This window comes from Nothoprocta perdicaria, unplaced genomic scaffold (assembly GCF_003342845.1).
Source record: "Nothoprocta perdicaria isolate Ctin4 unplaced genomic scaffold, notPer1 scaffold_14, whole genome shotgun sequence".
NCBI lineage: Eukaryota > Metazoa > Chordata > Aves > Tinamiformes > Tinamidae > Nothoprocta > Nothoprocta perdicaria.
In genome coordinates, this window is record NW_020454538.1 from 3,542,412 (window position 1) to 3,555,197 (window position 12,786).

Below are 12,786 nucleotides of genomic sequence, written 5' to 3' on the forward strand. Positions count from 1 at the left end.
GCAGGGACACCCAGAGCACAGGGCACAGGGCGGCATCCAGTTGGGTTTGGAAGATCTCCACAGAAGGACACTCCACAACCTCCCTGGGCAGCCTGTTCCAGAGCTGTGTCACCCTCACAGTGAAGAAGTTCTTCCTCACATGGAGATGGAACTGGCTGTGCTTCAACTTGTACCCATTACCTATCACTGGCCACCACCAAGAAGAGTTTGGCCCCTTCCTCCCTACATTCTCCTCTCAGGTACTTAGACATGTTGATCATATCTCCTCGCACCTTCTCTTCTCCAGGGCAAACAGGCCCAGCTCGCTCAGTCTTTCCTCATAAAATAGTTACTCCCATCCCTTAATCATCTTTGTTGCCCTGTGCTGGACCCTCTCTAACAGCTCCACGTCCCTCTTGTCCTGGGGAGCCCAGAACTGCCCCCAGTGCTCCAGGTTTGGCCTCACCAGAGCTGAGCAGAGGGGCAGGATCCCCTCCCTTGATCTGCTGGCAACATCCTCCTGATGCAGCCAGGATCCCATTGGCCTTCTTGGCCATGAGGGCACTGCTGCCTCATGGTTAACTTGGTGTCAACCAGGACGCCCAGGTCGCTCTCTGTGGAGCTGGTTTCCAGCAGGTCACTCCTATCTGTACTGGTGCCTGGGGTTAGTCCTCCCCAGGTGCAGGACCCTGCACTTGTCCTTATTGAACCTGAAAAATAGCCTGGCCCAAGGAGTGTGACAACAAATAAATGGTACAGATTATGTGAGATCCTAAGGGCCCAAGTCACCCCCATGCACTTGGGTTGTTGGGCTCTGCATGTGGTGCCCATGAGCCGAGCTTGCTGCATGTGCTTGGTCAGTCATATGCTGCACTGATTGAATCATTGCCCTTCCCAATGTTTACAGTTTTGGGGGGCGATCTCACTAGGATTTATGAAATCCTACGGAACTGACATGCTTGAAAGCCACATCTGAAGAACCTTAGTACTTCAAACTGCACGTCAGTCTCTTCTATCATTTATTTCCTGCTAATTCCTACCAGCGTTGTGAAAGACAGCCTCTGTATGTCGCAGTGCTCGGGGAGGGAGTGTGCGGGAGGCTCGAGGCCGCCCCGCTGCAGCCCTCCCAGCCCGCGCTGCTCGAGGCGGCCGCGCGTGCGCTGCCCTGCGCGTGCAGGCCCGCGGCCGTTCCCTGACGAGCCATGACATTATTCCCAACTGACTGAAGTGAGGCGTAGATTACAACGCTTGAGAGACACTGATTTACTCTATCATTCTGCTCCATGTCAACTCTGCTTAAACCGTGGCTGACTATTTTAGATAGACTTTTCCTAAAAATCTTTACAGAATCACAGAATCGCAGAATATTCAAGGTTGGAAGGGACCTCTAGAGATCATCTAGTCCAACCTTCCTGCTCAAGCAGGCACACCTAGAGCATGTGGCACAGAGTGGCATCCAGGCAGGCTTGGAAGACCTCCAGAGAAGGAGACTCCACAACCTCCCTGGGCAGCCTGTTCCACTGCTCTGTCACCCTCACAGTAAAGAAGTTCCTCCTCACCTGGAGATGGAACCTCCTGTGTTTCAGCTTATGCCCATTTCCCCTTGTCCTATCGCTGGCCACCAATGAGAAGAGCTTGCCCCTTCCTCCCTGCATTCTCCCTTCATGAACTTATACATGTTAATCATATCCCCTCTCAACCTTCTCTTCTCCAGAGAAAACAGGCCCAGTTTAGACGTGAGGCAGTTCTCAAAGCACCTCACCAAGGGCACTGGTATCACTAATTCTGTTTTAAAAGAAAAAAAAATGAAGTCATGGAAACACCTGAGATTGGCTCTGGGTATCTGCCTTCCAAGTCCAGAGCATTAGCCCTTATAATGCACTATTAAGGATATATTTGTATGTTTTTGATCTAAATCTTAGACATATCATAGCCTTATTAAATTCACTTATTATAGAAAGGGGGCCTTGTGTGCATATTCATCCCATTGAATTTCCACAAAATACATAGACTAGGGCAAGTACAAGGAGACACTGAAGAAACCGTAACTCAGAGCCACTTCATGTTCGTGTTTCTCTGGGGGCATGGACATCTGTCTGAAATCATTGCTTGAATGATCCCATGCGGAACATTTGCAGTTAGGCCTTCTTGTTGGGTTACTTTGATATGAGCCCATGGTATGGAACTAAAACCAAGTCCTACCCCACTGCTAAGATCTCAGAGGCTGCCTTGATGCTACTGCTGCAGTCCAGAACAGACACAGAAACAGCAGCCTTGCTTTCCTATATTAGCAAACAGAAACGAAACCAGTCTGGCTTTCACAAGCAGAATGTCCATTTTAAGGGGGAGTAACATGACTTAAACGGCATTTATCCTATGAACATGTAAAAACAATGTTTTCTTACCCAAACGGTCTGCTTACCATATATCTGTGCATGATATCCACCCAATTTACAGGAAATAGCCCCACAAATTTGTGTTGCTGTTAGGTCTAAAAAGCCAAATAGATGAGGAAGAATGAGTTTGTGTGGCTCTTACCAAATGCAGACCAACATAGTTGTGAGCTGCCATTAGTTTCATAGAATCATAGAATGCCGAAGGTTGGAAGGGACCTCAGAGGTCATCGAGTCCAACCCCCCTGCTCACGCAAGGTCACCTAGAGCACGTGGCACAGGGCTGCATCCAAGCGGGTCTTAAAGATCTCCAAAGAAGGAGACTCCACAACCTCTCTGGGCAGCCTGTTCCAGTGCTTTGTCACCCTCACAGTGAAGAAATGCTTCCTTAAGTTCCTGTGGAACTTCCGATGCTTCAGTTTGAAGCCATTTCCTCTAGTCCTATCCCTGCTCACCACTGAAAAGAGGCCGCCCCCCTCCTCCTCACTGCCTCCCTTGAGGTATTTATACACGCTGATCAGGTCCCCCCTCAGCCTCCTCTTCTCCAGGCTGAACAGGCCCAGCTCTCTCAGCCTTTGCTCATAGGGCAGATGTTCCAGGCCCCTGATCATCCTGGTGGCCCTGCGCTGGACTCTCTCCAGCAGCTCCACATCCCTCTTGTACTGGGGAGCCCAGAACTGGACGCAGTACTCCAGATGTGGCCTCACCAGGGCTGAGTAGAGGGGGATGATCACTTCCCTCGACCTGCTGGAGACGCTTTTCTTAATGCACCCCAGGATCCCGTTGGCCTTCTTGGCCACAAGGGCACACTGCTGCCTCATGGTCAACTTGTCGTCCACCATGACACCCAGGTCCCTCTCTGCGGGGCTGCTCTCCAGCAGGTTCTCATCAAGAAGCAAATAACAGCACACGAACAAAGTCAGTTCAAAAGATAATGAAAGACAGTGCCTGCATTTGTTTATTACAGATGAAGAAAGATAAAAACAATCTGAACATAGAGATCTCTCACCTGGATACCCAGACATCCAAAATAAGTTATATTGTAAGCTGAGTAAATCAGATTCTGAGATGAGAAGGAAAAAAGAGGTGCACTCCCCAATGCTTTTCACACAGATATTTTCAGGAGCCAAGATATGTATGGAAATATGTGAGATAATAGTTTTTTTTCTGTTCTCCGGGGGAAAGTTATCCGTGATGTATTCGCAGTCCTTCAGTAAGGATGTAAGCAAATTGCTGTGTTTTTATTCCCAATAGGGACAAAAAAGTGACTAACGTGGCAGATGCAAAACTGCTCTGGGTAACAGAATTCTGTTTCTTACTCGCAGTAGCTGTGAGCAGATCCAGGTGGGCCTCCCTCCACATGAGTGTAGGTGTACAGTATATACAGTATATAGGTGTACATATTGCACAGTAATGATAGTACTGTGCATTTCTGCAGCATGCCCAATTTTTGCATTTTAAGCTGCTAGGTCAAGATTTGCCAGGTCAGACCCTTAATGGATAGAAGCAATTAAGCAACATGCTACTCAGCTTAATGAGAGGGGAATCAATATCGATGTTGAACCTCGCGCTGCTCCTACAGTTGGGCCAGTATTACTGTGGGGGGAGATAAGAGGCCTGGTACGTCGGTACACGCATTCGAGAGAAATTCCAAACAGCCCAGGTGGGAAGTAACCTGGACAGTTGCCTGCAGCACCTAAAATTAGCAACCAACAGAAAGAGTTGGCAGATGAATAGTCAGCAGATGCTGCCTTATCTCTCTGTTTGCTTTGGAAGTTTGGGACTGACTCAAAACATGTTGAAATCAATTTGTGTCTTCCCCTTTATTTTGATAGGCCGCACAGCAGGCTCTGATCAGTCGTGGGCCTAATTAAATGATTTTACTTGCTGCAAGCTAATTGCTCCTATGGAGGATGGACACCGAATGCTAAATGAATGAGGAGTTTGTAAGAACTGTATTTGTAGTGTATAGATTGGAATGAAAAATGCTGGGCTTGATTTGACCATTTTCCTAATCTCTTTTGCTGATACTGCTGAAGCTGAGTGAAGAGTGAGGCAAAATGAATGGTAACAGCTCCCTTCCATATGCAGAAAGGCTAATGCAGGCAGGAAATTGCCAGCTTTCAGCAGCCAGGAGAGAACAGAGGCAACGCATCTAAATTGCATCAAGGAAGCCAGATATTGGCAAACCAGCCTAACAATTGGGAGAAGGCAGCACGGGGATAGATGTGCTGGAGTTATGGAATCTCCAGCATGGGACATGCATGAGAAGAGCTTTGGCAGGGCTTGGCTAGGAGAGACTTGATTGCTGTGGTTATTGGTAGGGGCTGGAGCACCAGCCTCCAGGTGCCTCCTGCCACGTCTTGTCTTGTGACCAGAGCTTTTGCACTGGTCTGGTGAAAAATGCACCACCTCCTGGTGAGAGGAGATTGCTGGTCCTGAGCAAGGCAAAGGCTGTAAAACAAAAACATGGATTCTGCAGTAATTAATTAGATAATGGCAAATCAGTCATGCTAATGAGTGTGTAAGTGCTGGCAGACTCAAACCATTGCCATGTGAATAGCATTGATTCAGTAAATATCTTTTTTCAGAGACTGGGGATGGGAGATTGCGTAAGTCTGGCCAATAAAGATAGTGTGTGGTGCTTTCTTGTAATAATTTACTACTAAAGTTTTAAGCTGATTGTTGATCTTAGTGCTTTGCCTGAGATGCTGAATTCCAGCAAGGGGAAATCTTTGCTAAAAAACAAAAACAAAATCCCCATAATTCAGGGAATTGGCAATTGAGGAAGAGGAGAAGCCTCCAAAAAGCACCAACTTGCTCGAGGCAGCCTTGCATGGCAAAGGATTGCCCAGGCTGCTGTGTGAGTTTGGGGGCTGCAGTGGTTAGGACCCAGCCTTGCAGGGGCCACGCAGCATTACATTTGCTAACTGTGGTATCTGCAAAATACAAGAACTAAAAAGGGGAATCTTCATCCTCAGGCAGATGTTGTCAGGCAAGCGCCAAGGCCTTTATGTGGATGCCTCGATTTTAGCTTTGGGAGAAGAGTTGTGTAGCAAGGTGCAGATGACATGAAGGAAGGTGGCGGGGCAGGGGGCAAGCGGAGAATTGAACCTGCTGGGTTTATTTGTTTCCCCTCCAGGTTTCTGCAGGGTTATTTTCTTGCCTTTTACTTAGCTCTGTTTCTGGGATCCCGTCTGTCCCGTTTTTGGCTGCCTCCCTTTGTTGCCGGTTGTTTCACACTGGTTCCAGTCCTCTCTTTTTGTGTGACAGATTCCTTGCCTGAGCCATGGCCAAGGTGTCCGGCGCCCCAAGGCTACAGCAGGACATCTGACACCGAGGACACGGCTTCCTGCTTCTCCCACAGTGGCCGCGTTGTGTGAGGGAGTCCACGGAAAGGGAATTTCAGGATATTAGTCCTTTTTCTCACTAGTCAGGACACTGGCAGCTCTTCACTCTTTATTATTTGTGATCCCCTGCTATCTACAAGCCCCTAAGTGATCAAGGCCCTAATATTCTCCATGTTCTACACACAGTCAGAGAACGTTTTTGTCTGAAGAACAGCGGGTTCTTGGTCCACACCAACTTGCCATGGCACAAGGTGAACTCCAAAAATCTGCTATTACTTAGCAGAAGACCATACTTTGAGTCTATCTTGACATCAGACAGAAAAAAAACATGCCATATGACTCATTCCTCTGTGTACAAGCTTGCCTTTGCTTCCCAAATTAAAATGCATGCTTTACATTAGGCAGAGAATATGATGACTTAATGAAGAGGAGGTAGGAAGTAATACATTAGCGTGACATCTGTTTTAATTATTTGTTTGTACCTTTGACATCTAATCAAATACATTACACAAAACGCACACAGGAGGGCTCTCTGTGGAGTATCTCTCTTGCTTTTCAAAACTTTGCTTACCTGTGGAGCCTGCTATTTACTGCATTGTGCTTTTTGCCACTTAGCCACTGTGCTTAATCAGATTTGTAAATTAATTCTCTCATGGGGTTTCTCTTTGTGTGCTCAGAAAGAATAAAAAGTGTTCGTGACATGCTTCAAAACACACGCTGGTTACATTAGTCATCCTCTCAGCATAACACTTCTATGGAGAACACATTACGTTAAGAAAAATATATAAACCTTTTAATCCGTCTTATTTTCCCCACTTTTGAGCACTGCAGTTATGCTACATGGTAGTAAACAGCTACATGACACACAAAGGCTGTAGTGTTTTTGTCATCTTTTTTTCTGCTGGAGGAGAAAGCTACTGTTCATTTCTTGAAATACGTTTTTTATGATTTATTCCACCGAAAGCACTTTCATACAGGAACTTTGCCTTCTCCTAGAAGCTGGTAGGCTGTTTTTTAGGTTCCTGAGCAGCTGGAAGGCAGTTTTTTAAGATGAGCACTGCTGAATCATGGTGCGCCCGGTGCCTGCTCTCCGCTTCCCAGCTCTGCAATCTTAGCCACGGTGTGGAAGGCTGCAAAGCCAGGGACAGATAGGAATGGGCAGCTTGGAGGGGGAGTTTCAGACACTTCAGCGCTGCCCACACCTCCACTGACAGACCGTCTCACACACCCACCTCATGCACCACGTCCCTTCCTTGACATGGTTGTTTGAAACACCTGCTAGTCAACAAGGTGCTTCTGTGGCAAACATTGCCATGTAGGAAAAGCAGACGCATCAAAATGCGGTAGCCGGTGGTGGTGAAGAGGAGGAGGTGCCCACTGGCAAGAGGGGAGGGCTGCTGTGGTCACTGAACCACCGTTTGAGAGCTACAGTGACAGCAAGCTGCAAAAACTGACCCTAGGGGAGATGTCTGCAGAAGACCAAGAAAAATATGTCTGCTGTCTTCTCTTTAGGTCCCTGGGACTCACACTAAAAAATCTCTCCTTGTACTCCCTAGGCAATCTGTCTATTCTTCCCACACATGCTAATACACACATAGGAATGAACAATCACAGAATCCCAGAGTCACAGAATCCCAGAGTGGTTAAAGTTGGAAGGGACCTCTAGAGATCATCTAAGTCAATTCTCCTGCTCCAGTAGGGACAAACAATCTCTTGTGTTTCACAGGTGTCAAGTAAATGAATCTCACCTCTCTCTTCCTAATTATGCAAAGATAGAGAACTAGACTTTCAGAGGCTCAAAAATGCTGAAGGGTTTGAAAAAAAATTTAAAAAAAAGGCAAAGAGAAGACCTAAAACTAAATGGGGAATTCACACAGTTAATAGGGATCTCACAGGTATTTCAAAGAGCTGTGATGCTATCAAAGAATTGATGCCAAACCACTTACTCTCATGTTTATTTGACATAACAGGTGTACTGAAGTGGGCTGTATCTTTGAGGAAGGATGCAGTCGCAGAAAAATCTCTTGCCTGAAAGACTAATCCAAAGAGAAAAAATCCAGCTGAATTGCTGCCAGGGAGCTTGCTTAACACAACAGGAAGGAACCTGGCTCTCACACACTGCTTTCCAATGGGAGCTTGGGGATTTCTAGATAGTTTTGCCCAAACCACTTCTTTCGTAGTGTCTCTCATTCCCTGGATCTTCTACTTCAGTTGTTTGGATTAATCAGACACCCTCAAGACTTTGCCAAGTCTACACCAGTGCAGACAACAGGGGCAGGAATACAGGAATTATGACTTCTGTGACTTCTAATAACTGATAACTTTTTAAGTTGTCACTTTGTGGCCTTGCAGATGACCTGTACCTGGACTAAGGACACAAATGCCATGCTCAGAAGAGGACAGCGGTGGTTTTCTCCAGGGTAGGAACCTGTTTTCTCACTCACTGCCGGCCACAGTGACTACATTGGATACCATAACCCAGAGACCCTGGTGCAGAGACCAACTAGCTCAGCCAGGTTTGCAACCAGGAGAGCTAAACCCTCCTACACCTCCTAGCACAGGGTGGCTGCGTCCAAATGGCCATTAGTCCTGGGTGACCTGGACCCAGCAAGATATATTCAAGACCTATGCAACATCTCTGCTCATTTACTGCTTGCAACTGCAATAAATGGCTGGATGGGGCACCAGCAGGAAGCTCTACCCGTGGGCAGCCGTGTCCATGCTGCGGCTGTCCCACTTCTGAGCGCCGCGGTCACTGCCCCGTGTCACCACCCCGTGTCACCGCTTGTTGTCTTGGCTGTCAGGGCCCTCCATCATAGTCCTTGGGCACCTGTGGAGGCCGAGTGCACCTGGGGAGCGCGGCCGCTCTCTTCCCCTTCTCCCTGCTTTCACATGTCCTCTCTCAAATCCTTTCCTGTTTGCCAGCTGGTGCTGCACCTGATTTAACCTGCTCCAAATGTTCCTCTGCTAGGGAACAATCTGGGGAAGCAGGAGGATTATCTGCCAGGACACACACCAAGGGTCAGGAGGGTGGTGGTGAGTGGAGGCCTCAGAGATGTCTGCTCACTGCTGCCTTTGGCTGGTAGCTCCATGTGATGATACCTAAAGGTCCTCAATTTCTCCCACTTCCTTTATCACCCCAGTCTCTACACATCTAACTACAGCTTCTCCTGCTGTTTCCCGCCTAAGGCTTTTTGCATTTCCTCTCCCTTGTGGCGCAGTGGGACGAGGTGAAGGGCATTTTGTTCTGAAGGAGGCAGGACGCCCCCGTTCTGGTGAGCTCTGGGCATAAGCGCCACCGTTTCAGGCTGGATGCCAGGAAAGCCATGTCACTCGCAGGCACAGCTCCCATTTGTTCCCTATACAGCTCCTTGGTGCTCCTTGGCACGCCGTCAAGGTCACCGGGAGGGGAAGTTCGTCGGGCCCTGTGCGCCCGGCCTGCCGACAGCTTTGACTTTTAGGACAAAACCATGACCCATGGAGGGCTGACCATGAACCTGAGCGGGCCCTTTTCGCTACAGCCCGTGCTGCTGCCTTCCTATCAAACTGTTCCGGACTGTAATACTGATCTTTTCATTGTAGACAGGGGAACACTGAGCTTAAGGCCACCTTGAACATTGGAAACGTCATGAGGAACGGAGTACCTTTGCTCTCAGAGCCTGCAAAACCACACGAGCAGCTGGTGTCAAGCCGGCGGAGCGGGGCTGTCTGCAGTCCTACCGGTTTGTCCTGGATGAGTCCTGCCCCCGTCCGCACCGCACCGCTCCGCCCGCAGCCCCACGGTTCATTTTCCTCCTTTTCAGCATGCACAACAAATCCCTCCTTCATATGCAGATAGGGCAGTGAGAGCACAAACAAGCCGCTTTATTTTTTAAAATGAAATTTGAATGTGAACGCCTTTAATATCAACAGTGCTCAGATCATAGGTTCCCACTCAGGATCTTCTCCATTCAACCTCATCTTCACATTGACCACAATAAGCCCAAGTGCCAAACCTTCATCAGACCCAAGCCTCACTTTCCATGCACAGAGCTGAGGGTGAATGTGGTGACTTTCCAGGCCTTACTTTATCAAAGAGGATGTTTATTTTCTGTAAAGGAAAATATGGTCATATGTCACGCTCATGGAAAACAAAACAGGTCTGTACAGGGCCAGACGATTTCTGATATGAGTCTTTGGAGAAGTGTCACCAGACCAGAACTTGGCTCATCAAACCAAACTCTAATTTAGATACTCATCACTGCCAGTTAATGAAGACTAATGCAGGGATGGGAAGATGCAAGTTCTCAGCTTTGTTCATGACCTGCCATGTCACGCGAGCAAGTCCCAGTCTTAGTGAGATTTGATTTCCCCATATATTAATGCTAATGCTGAGCAAGTGAAGCTCCCTGCATGAAAACAGTGTGGACACTAATGCTTAGGATGCTACCTTTAGTGATCTACTATTGCAGCTCACTGGCTGGTGCCACATGGCATCCCTGCATGATGCTTCTGCAGCACATTTGTCATTCCAATGAAGTTGAATTCCTCCAAAATGCTATATAAACTGAAGCTATAAAGGTTGTCCTGTATTACTGTGGGAATTGGAAAAGAATGGCAGCATTAGCAAGACAAAACAGATAGGGTTTTCAGGTGGGGAGGCTCCTAAACATTCCCACCTAATGGAGACCTTGGGGAATCCTTGGAGAGCCATAGACCAAAGCGTTCAGATGCCATTGGGCTACTGCATCTTCCTCCTGTCACTCACGATTGCTCAGTTGTATGTACTGAGGAATTGTTAACACCACACATTTTAGCTTAAAATTGCCCAGTTACCCTTTGTTCTCCCCCTCTTACACATAGCAAACGTCCTGGACCAGGTACAATTTTTTATTTTAGGTATTTCTCATAATGAAAGATTTCTAAGCCTTGTTACTTTTTCCCTTTATTGGGAATATGAATTCAGCAACTACGTGTGCCAGATAAGATGTAGTGCAAGCAGGTGTTGCAGCCTTACCTGCAGCCGTATGGAAAACGCATTTCAGTTCTGACAGCAGCCCTGCTGTTTCAGTAGAAGGCTACCCCATGCAGAGACAGGCTGGTTAGATCAAACTGTACTAATTGCAGAGTGATTTTGAAATCTGTTCCACTTGCAAACAGAATAGATCTAACACTTTGTAACATTGAATTAGCAAAGGTCACATTTCATAAATATTCCAGAACAATTTTCATAGATAATGCAGCAGGCTAGTTAATGATTAGAGCAGTAAACTCCTGACGTAAAGCCATCAAGAATAAGGGACATATTTTTATAGCCTCCATGACTCTTGCCCAAGGAATCTTAACCAAAGCCTGCAGAAATGATTAGGGTCCAACACACCTTTAAATCTAGCCCATCAAACTATTCAATTAGCAAACTATTTCTAGTTGCTTTAGTTGCTTTTGGATAATAATGACAAAAGCTATAAAATTTAAGACACTTTAAAATATCAGATTCCCAACTGGAAAATAAGCATGTTGGTTTTAATCCAGTTTTTCTGAGTTCTGCTGTCATAAAAGCTGCCTGCAGAACTGGTGGGAGCTGGTCCAGCTCAGGCTGAGCAGAGATTCATTTCTCCCTCCTGCTCCTCTGGAGGTGCCAGGTCAGGGCAGATCTATTTCTGGTCTGGTGGGACTCAATTCAAACCTATTTCTTATATTGCATGGCATTCACCTTAGCAGTAGTAACATTGATGGGATTACCTCTGTAGTGAGGCAGCAGTATATAAGAGAAGGTGATGGATTCAGTCTGTGTGAATTCACATTACTCAGAGGTGCAAAAACAGAAGTCTTGGACTTCTATATAAGGAGAGGGCTTAAAAACAGGGAAGATAATTGTTCAGGGTTTAATTAGGCATGTTTTATATCCACTAGCTGCACATATTTCTCAATAGGGTTTTATCTACTGTGAGCTGCTTATGCCTAGATCTAGTACGCTAGGAGATCTTGGTATAAAACTCTAGGACAATTGTCATCCTACAGGGCTGAAGCGCGGAGAGCTTGGAAATCAGCAAAATTCCAGCAGACATTTTATATTTTCTTCATTCAAAAGAAATCCCCGGGGGATGAAAACTGGCTAATGTCACTCTCCAGTGTGTTATAGGAGAAAATGAAATATAAAGCGTGTTTTGGAACATACAGCAGCATCCAGACACTTGGGTGAAGAGGTGGAATCAATTATGTCTCCATTTGGGAGAGCTGAAGAGATGGAATCTGAGTTTTCCACACAAAGCCAGCAAAGATTCACTTGCCTTTCAGACAACTCATAAGCTCAGTTTCTAGACGCTGATGCCTCAAGGCCATTCAGAACTTCAACCAAAAATAATAACTTACTGTAAATCTAGCGCAACTGAAAGAAAAAAAAAGAAGAAAAAAAAGAAACCCTCATGCAAGTAGCAGCTCAGCTAAACATAAAACAGCCCCACATGTGAAAAGCAGCCAAGCCCAGCAGCAGCACCACGGAGTCCCAAGAAACCTAGAAGGCTTTTCCCACAGCTGGACCCTGGTGCATGGTGACAGGAAGAGGTTTCCAGGATCACTGCTCCCCGGAGGACTCACCCTGCCCAGAGTCAGCACTTTCTCCAGCCCTGCCTCTGTCCCAGCTGGAAAGGGCTGAAGAATAACTGGGAGATTCTTGTCGGGACACATGCACAGCACAGCCAGTTCTTCCACTGACAAATGAGCGAAGGAAAGAAAAAAAATCACACTGTCATTTTAAAAATAGCTGCAGTAAAAATACAGCGGGGACAGCTTTCTGCCTAGCGCAGATTGGCGGCCGATTGTGGTGTGTTATCAGCGGACTGGGGCTGGATAAAACCCGATCCTCCCCGCAAGGCATTTTCTTTCAAAAGGATAGATTATGGTTTTGTGATGAACGCTCGGGGAACTTAAGAAGTTTTCTGATAATGCAGGAGTTTGAAACAAGGGTTTTCTGCTCCATGCCTGCAGTGCAACTGTAGATAAGCTACGTGTGGCCTGATCCTGCAAAGCGACATTCTTGGAGCCTGTGGAGATAGGGACAGCAGAACAGGGTGTAGACGTTATTC